Source organism: Nerophis ophidion, linkage group LG23 (genome assembly GCF_033978795.1).
Source record: "Nerophis ophidion isolate RoL-2023_Sa linkage group LG23, RoL_Noph_v1.0, whole genome shotgun sequence".
NCBI lineage: Eukaryota > Metazoa > Chordata > Actinopteri > Syngnathiformes > Syngnathidae > Nerophis > Nerophis ophidion.
Genome location: NC_084633.1, coordinates 5,092,810 through 5,101,875, shown reverse-complemented (window position 1 = coordinate 5,101,875; position 9,066 = coordinate 5,092,810).

Below are 9,066 nucleotides of genomic sequence, written 5' to 3'. Positions count from 1 at the left end.
CTACATGGTCAAATTCAGTGAAAACTACAATTCCCAGAATGCCAAGATAAAATGACCGCCAAATTAATAAATGAAGGCACTCATTCCCCAAACAACCTCCATGGATGAAAGAACAGCAAGCAGCCACAACCGCAAGATCCTCTCAACATGTTTCTCCAAACACACCAATGGTCGGTGAATATTCTTCTTCATTTAATGACGATCGAAATGCTTTGTTTAATATGCTTAACTTGTACCTGCAAGCGTGTTCATTTTCTTTCTGAACTCTCTTCATTAGTTTGTTTGAACTGCTGGGTTGAAATTGAAGCACTGCATCATTGCATTTACCTTTGACCATTGCTGGCATACCGTGTTTGAGCAGTTAAAAGCAAGTTGTTTAAAGCACATGTAAAAGTTTAAAGCTGAAGCTAAAATGGCAAATATGTTTAAAGTTAAATATAAAAAAGATTAATGCAAAGTTTAAAGGATAAAGTCATGTTTTGCTCAAAGTTAAAACATTATGTAGAAAGTTTAAATTACTATTCAGATGTTGAAAAGCATTTGTAAAAAGTTGTTTGAAAATAACCTGTGTAATCACATTAACATCTTGGTTTATGTGGTTTGAAGGTTTACAACCCACTGATGATTTTGAAGATCAACTGAAAAGAAAACAATTATTCGTGTGTGTGTGTGTGTGTGTGCGTGTGTGTGTGTGTATATATGTATGTATGCATATGTATATATATCCATCCATCCATCCATTTTCTACCGCTTATTCCCTTTCGGGGTCGCTATAAATAAATATATATATATACACACACACACACACTTGAAGAATTTTTGTTTCCTTTTCAGTTGCTCTTCAGGGGTCGGCAACCTAAAATGTTGAAAGAGCCTTATTGGACGGAAAATACAAAAACAAATACGTCTGGAGCCACAAAAAAATAAAAGCCGTACAGATAGTGTGTCATGAGATATAAATTGATTTAAGATGACTTAAAGGAAACCAAATGAGCTCAAATATAGCTACTAATGAGGCATAATGCTGCAATAAATGATAAATGGGTTGTACTTGTATAGCGCTTTTCTACCTTCAAGGTACTCAAAGCGCTTTGACACTACTTCCACATTTACCCATTCACACACACATTCACACACTGATGGAGGGAGCTGCCATGCAAGGCGCCAACCAGCACCCATCAGGAGCAAGGGTGAAGTGTCTTGCTCAGGACACAACGGACGTGACGAGGTTGGTACTAGGTGGGATTTGAACCAGGGACCCTCGGGTTGCGCACGGCCACTCTACCACTGCGCCACGCCGTCCCCATATGTACATATAGCTAGCCTAAATAGCATGTTAGCATCGATTAGCTTGCAGTCATGCAGTGACCAAATATGTCTGATTATCAATCCACATAAGTCAATAACGTCAACAAAACTCACCTTTGTGCATTCATGCACAAGGTTTAAAGTTTGGTTGACAAAATGAAACGGAAAAAGAAGTGGCATAAAACACGTCTTAGAAAGTCGGAGAAAGTTATACATGTAAACAAACTACGGTGCAGTTCAAGGACCGCCAAATTAGTAGGACAAAACGGCGCTCGCCAAATCCTCGAATCAGTGAAGCATGTTTGACACGAACAGTGTGCTTTATAAATATTAGGGAGGTTTGTGTCATGTTTGTCCTCCTACAGAAACTATATTAAAACTAAAAATAAAAATTTTTCCTCATCTTTTTCCATTTTTCATACATTTTTTGAATAGCCAATAGTATAATGAGCTTGCAAAGGAAGCAGCGAATTTGTTTGCACTCATTATTTTTATACACTGAATTTTTAAACACACGCATTGTGCTACCATTTTTTTTCCTGAAATTTGTCTGCATAATTTGATGCAAAAAAAAAAGTTAAGTTCACAAAGTTCAAAAGCCAAAAAGTAATTTACCTAAATTCAGTGCAAAATAAAAACAAAAAAAACTTTCCTACTAAAGTTATAAATTACCCAACATAGTTTAGCCTTTAGCCTGGTTGTCAGGCTAGCGCTGCAAGCGGTTAGCAGTGGTACATGAGTCACAATTCTCTTCCAAAACACTAGAGGGCAGTGTTTTCCTCAGCCGGCGAATACAACTCTTGTTGACTAGCTACTTGCTTCCTGAGTGTTGTATTTTTTTTTTTTTTCCAAACAATAGCCTCTTTTATTTTCCAAATTGCTAAAAAAACGGATGAGCAGGGTTCCTGAACGTGAGCTGTGCGACCCCCAAACAAGTCGAGTCAGTGGACGGGCGGGAAGAAAAAAAATCATTGGTTTGCGGCTAATGGAGTCAATAATGCATGAAGAACAACAATTTGGCGCACCGCAGCCACAGCTAAGTAGCTTTGTTATGGTTATACGACCCTTATGAACATTATGAAGGTATTTTTGTACATTTGTCTGCAATGTAACAAGCGACATAATTGGACAGCAAACCAATCAGAGCGTAATGTGTCCAGTTCATTGATTGGTTGCCTCTTTGGCACAACTATAAGGCTGTGTGCCAACCTGAAAAAAAGCATAATACAATTAATATTAATAATTATTTAGTGCAATTTTGGCACATTATATATACATTCGCTCAATTTAATTTTTCAGTCGAGTTGATTTTTTTCAAAATATAATATACTTGCTTGCAAAATATGATTTGCTACACAAATCTAACGCAAAATGGGACCGCCATTTAACCACTGACGCCATGTGAATGCGTAAAGTGTATTGCTAATTATTATAAGTGTAATTTTTTGCACTAAAATATGGATAATAGTGAAGCCGGGTATCCTGGGTTCACCTATACCAGACCTGGGCAAAGTAAGGCCCGTTGAGCTTTTCAATTCGGCCCGCCGGACATTCCGAAATCATTTTTTAGATCTTTAAAATGGAAATTGTAGCTGCCATTATGATGTGCAGTCATGTTTTCTAATGACCGTAAGTCTTCAACTATACAAAGTATTTCAATGCTTGGAATTTGTGCTTATGGATGATATACTACTTACTAGGAGTGTGGGAAAAAATCGATTCGAATACGAATCGAATTGAATACGTTATGTGATTCAGAATCGATTTTCATTTTTTTAAATTTGATTAAAAAACAATATATATATATATATAATATATATATATATATATATATATATATATATATATATATATATATATATATATATATTATATATATATAGGTTTTTTTTTTAAACAAAACAATAAACAGCAATACCATAACAATGCAATCCAATTCCTAAACCAAACCTGACCCAGCAACACTCAGAACTGCAATAAACAGAGCAATTGAGGAGACACAAACACGACATAGAACAAATCAAAAGTAGTGAAACAAAAATGAATATTGTGAAGAACAGTATCAATATTAGTTATAATTTCAGCATAGCAGTGATTAAAAAACCTTCATTGACATTATCATTAGACATTTATAAAAAAAAAAAAAAAAAGAATAGTGTCACAGTGGGACGTGGAACGTAACGTCACTGGGGGGGAAAGAGCCTGAGCTAGTGCTCGAAGTGGAGAAGTTCCGGCTGGATATAGTCGGACTCACTTTGACGCACAGCAAGGGCTCTGGAACCACTTCTCTCGAGAGGGACTGGACCCGCTTCCACTCTGGCGTTGCCGGCAGTGAGAGGCGACGGGCTGGGGTGGCAATTCTGGTTGCCCCCCGGCTTAAAGCCTGCACGTTGGAGTTCAACCCTGTGGACGAAAGGGTAGCCTCCCTCCGCCTTCGGGTGGGGGGACGGGTCCTGACTGTTGTTTGTGCTTACGCACCAAACAGCAGTTCCGAGTACCCACCCTTTTTGGGTACGCTCGAGGGAGTACTGGAAAGTGCTCCCCCGGGTGATTCCCTTGTCCTACTGGGGGACTTCAACGCTCATGTTGGCAACGACAGTGAAACCTGGAGAGGCGTGATTGGGAAGAATGGCCGCCCGGATCTGAACCCGAGTGGTGTTTTGTTATTGGACTTTTGTGCTCGTCACAGTTTGTCCATTACAAACACCATGTTCAAACATAAGGGTGTCCATATGTGCACTTGGCACCAGGACACCCTAGGCCGCAGTTCCATGATCGACTTTGTAGTTGTCATCGGATTTGCGGCCTTATGTTTTGGACACTCGGGTGAAGAGAGGGGCGGAGCTTTCTACCGATCATCACCTGGTGGTGAGTTGGCTGCGATGGTGGGGGAGGATGCCGGACAGACCTGGGAGGCCCAAACGCATTGTGAGGGTCTTCTGGGAACGTCTGGCAGAGTCTCCTGTCAGAGAAAGTTTCAATTCCCACCTCCGGAAGAACTTCGAACATGTCACGAGGGAGGTGCTGGACATTGAGTCCGAGTGGACCATGTTCCGCACCTCTATTGTCGAGGCGGCTGATCGGAGCTGTGGCCGCAAGGTAGTTGGTGCCTGTCGGGGCGGAAATCCTAAAACCCCTTGGTGGACACCAGCAGTGAGGGATGCCGTCAAGCTGAAGAAGGAGTCCTATCGGGTCCTTTTGGCTCATAGGACTCCGGAGGGAGTGAACAGGTACCGACAGGCCAAGCAGTGTGCGGCTTCAGCGGTCGCTGGGGCAAAAACTCGGACAAGGGAGGAGTTCGGGGAAGCCATGGAAAACGACTTCCGGACGGCTTCGAAGCCATTCTGGACCACCGTCCGCCGCCTCAGGAAGGGGAAGCAGTGCACTATCAACACCGTGTATGGTGCGGATGGTGTTCTGCTGACCTCAACTGCGGATGTTGTGGATAGGTGGAAGGAATACTTTGAAGACCTACTCAATCCCACCAACACTTCTTCCTATGAGGAAGCAGTGCCTGGGGAATCCATGGTGGACTCTCCTATTTCTGGGGCTGAGGTCGCTGAGGTAGTTAAAAAGGATGACGAGATCTGCCCGGAGTTCCTTAAGGCTCTGGATGCTGTGGGGATGTCTTGGTTGACAAGACTCTGCAGGATCGCGTGGACATCGGGGGCGGTACCTCTGGATTGGCAGACCGGGGTGGTGGTTCCTCTCTTTAAGAAGGGGGACCGGAGGGTGTGTTCCAACTATCGTGGGATCACACTCCTCAGCCTTCCCGGTAAGGTTTATTCAGGTGTACTGGAGAGGAGCCTACGCCGGATGGTCGAAAATCGGATTCAGGAGGAACAGTGTGGTTTTCGTCCTGGTCGTGGTACTGTGGACCAGCTCTTTACTCTCGGCAGGGTTCTTGAGGGTGCATGGGAGTTTGCCCAACCAGTCTACATGTGCTTTGTGGACTTGGAGAAGGCATTCGACCGTGTCCCTTCGGAACTCCTGTGGAGAGTGCTCAGAGAGTATGGGGTATCGGACTGTTTTATTGTGGCGGTTCGCTCCCTGTACGATCAGTGCCAGAGCTTGGTCCGCATTGCCGGCAGTAAGTCGAACACATTTCCAGTGAGGGTTGGACTCCGCCAAGGCTGTCCTTTGTCACCGATTCTGTTCATAACTTTTATGGACAGAATTTCTAGGCGCAGTCAAGGCGTTGAGGGGTTCCGGTTTGGTGACCGCAGGATTAGGTCTCTGCTTTTTGCAGATGATGTGGTCCTGATGGCTTCATCTGACCGGGATCTTCAGCTCTCACTAGATCGGTTTGCAGCCGAGTGTGAAGCGACCGGAATGAGAATCAGCACCTCCAAGTCCGAGTCCATGGTTCTCGCCCGGAAAAGGGTGGAGTGCCATCTCCGGGTTGGGGAGGAGACCCTGCCCCAAGTGGAGGAGTTCAAGTACCTAGGAGTCTTGTTCACGAGTGAGGGAAGAGTGGATCGTGAGATCGACAGGCGGATCGGTGTGGCGTCTTCAGTAATGCGGACGTTGTACCGATCCGTTGTGGTGAAGAAGGAGCTGAGCCGGAAGGCAAAGCTCTCAATTTACCGGTCAATCTACATTCCCATCCTCACCTATGGTCATGAGCTTTGGGTCAGGACCGAAAAGATAAGATCACGGGTACAAGCGGCCGAAATGAGTTTCCTCCGCCGGGTGGCGGGGCTCTCCCTTAGAGATAGGGTGAGAAGCTCTGCCATCCGGGAGGAACTCAAAGTAAAGCCGCTGCTCCTCCACATCGAGAGGAGCCAGATGAGGTGGGTCGGGCATCTGGTCAGGATGCCACCCGAACGCCTCCCTAGGGCGGTGTTTAGGGCATGTCTAACCGGTAGGAGGCCACGGGGAAGACCCAAGACACGTTGGGAAGACTATGTCCCCCGGCTGGCCTGGGAACGCCTCGGGATACCCCGGGAAGAGCTAGACGAAGTGGCTGGGGAAAGGGAAGTCTGGGTTTCCCTGCTTAGGCTGTTGCCCCCGCGACCCGACCTCGGATAAGCGGAAGAAGATGGATGGATGGAGTGTCACAGTGGCTTACACTTGCATCGCATCTCAAAAGCTTGACAACACACTGTGTCCAAAGTTTTCACAAAGATAAAATAAGTCATATTTTTGGTTTGTATAATAGTTCAAACAAGTTTACATTACTGCAATCAGTTGATAAAACATTGTCCTTTACAATTATAAAAGCTTTTAAAAAAAATCTACTACTCTGCTAGCATGTGAGCAGACTGGGGTAGATCCTGCTGAAATCCTATGTATTGAATGAATACAGAATTGTTTTGAATGGGAAAAATATCGTTTTTGAATCGAATCGAAAAAATCTGTATATTATCGAATCTTGACCCCAAGAATCGATAATGAATCGAATTGTGAGACACCCAAAGATTCACAGCCCTACTATTTACTATGGTGATCTTATTAGTTTGCTATGGTCATCTAAGTAGTTATTATGATAATGTAAGTCACAGCAGCACAGACGAGGCAGTGTGAGCGAGAAGCGTTTCCACAGATGCGGAAGGAGATTTTCCCAACAAAGTTCTAAAGCTTAGTCACATATACAATAGAATATAATACAATAGAAAGTACTTTATTGATCCTTGGGGAAATTCAGCAAATATCAGATTTTAAATGGGTTTATTTAGTACCCTTTGCGTTCATGTTTCACTATTTGTTGCATTTTTGTTGCGTTTCACTTCATTGTAAAATATGTAGATCGAAAAGGTGGTGTGACGTTCATGTGTTGTCGATATAGAATAGAAAAATAAAAAATTCCATTATGTTTTTTAAGGCGGTAATCATAACGTTTTTAGCACAATGCTCATGCAGGTTGTTTCAGGTGTTATTTCAACGTAAACACACTTGTATGTATTTGATAGGGATCAAGTAAATATATATGTACATATATATGTGTGTATATATACACATACAGTTATAATGTTTACAATGAGACAGTTGGAACAAGATTAAATAACTATGATCACAATCGTAAACAACCCAGTGGACCAAACTTTTTCACCCGCATTTGTCTTTTATGTTATGTTTTATTTGCCTGATGTTATTTCAGAATGATATCTTGCCTGTCACGACCTGATTACAATTATTTGTCATTCTTCATTGACATACTGTATAGTTGATGCAAATAATCCTGCTGTTTAATCCTGTTATGTAATAAACCGACAACATACACAACAGTTAAATGTGTTCCTTTCAAAAGTGCAGAATGACACTTTTTTTTTGTCATGGCTGTATCTATCCACTATTGCATTGAGCATCAATCTCATCATATTCCAAAGCACGGAACAAAGCCATACATCATTAAGCAGTACACCCACAACATATAAAGTATCTCAGAAATAATCTCTCACTCTGGGCTAGATTAGATTTGTCTGCGTAATCCTCGTCCTGGGACCCTCACTTGAACAGATGGCAGATAAGAGGAAATCACCTCACTAATTCTCATCGACCACCTGTAAAATGTAACCAAAAATGAGCTATGAGAGATTTATGTTGCAGAACATGATTTTAAACTCATGTTTGTCTGGTAGCTAAATAAAGACACATTTTAAAGCATTATAACTACACCCAAAACACAAGCAGGTCAGATTGAGACCTTTCTCTTCCTTTTAACAGTGTTGCTATGGATTGATTTGATATCTGAACATAAATCTTAAACAAAAATGCAACAATAAAACCTAAAATCCAGTAATTATATTTAAGTTGCATAGGCAAGGGTGCATTTTAGTCTATTGTATTTATAGTCTGGGAGCTGGGTGAAGTTTAATTAACATGGAAGGTACAAAAGGTTGGAGGTTAGTGGGGTGTAGTACTACTCAGACTTTACACAAAACAGCCATTCTTATGTTCCGAAAATGGTGGATGTTATAGGGGGCGCCACCCAAAAAAAACCCAAAATTGGATTTAATTAACAAGAAAGGTACAAGTTTAATTTCTGTGCCACTTAATCCAAATCTGCAACGTAAAAATGGAATTTCTGGTGAAAAGATCACTTAAGAACGACGTTAATTAGAGTTAATTAATTTTTTAATTAACATGAAAGGTACAAGTTGGAACCAAATCAGAATAGTAGAGGTTGGTTGGCTGGTTCAGAATCAATAGAGTAAGAATGACAATTGTGGTGGAAAGGTCACATAAGAACAGGTCAAAGGTCACTAATTAAGTCAGACACTAATTAAAATTTCCATTAAAATAAAACAATATATTATCTCGTTATTGCTCAAACAGCACAACCCTGTTACAATTATTACTTCAACTGTCTATACAAATGCTCGTAACTCAAGGTATGCCGGCACTTTAAAGCATAACAAAGAGTTTAGAGAGAGCTTGTATTTCCAATTACTCGTGTTTTGAGGTACTGATAAATGGAGGGACTACTGTACGACTGCTTTTCCACTGGCAAAACACTATTCATGAGGTACTGAGCTTCATTCCAACAAGCTCATAGTACTAACCCCATTTCCATATCAGTTGGGAAATTGTGTGTTAGATGTAAATATAAACGGAATACAATGATTTGCAAATCATTTTCAACCCATATTCAATTGAATATGCTACAAAGAAAACATATTTGTTGTTCAAAAAAATAAACTTTTTTTTTTTTTTTTTGCAAATAATCCTTAACTTTAGAATTTGATGCCAGCAACACGTGACAAATAAATTGGGAAAGGTGGCTATAAATACTGATAAAGTTGAGGAATGCTCATC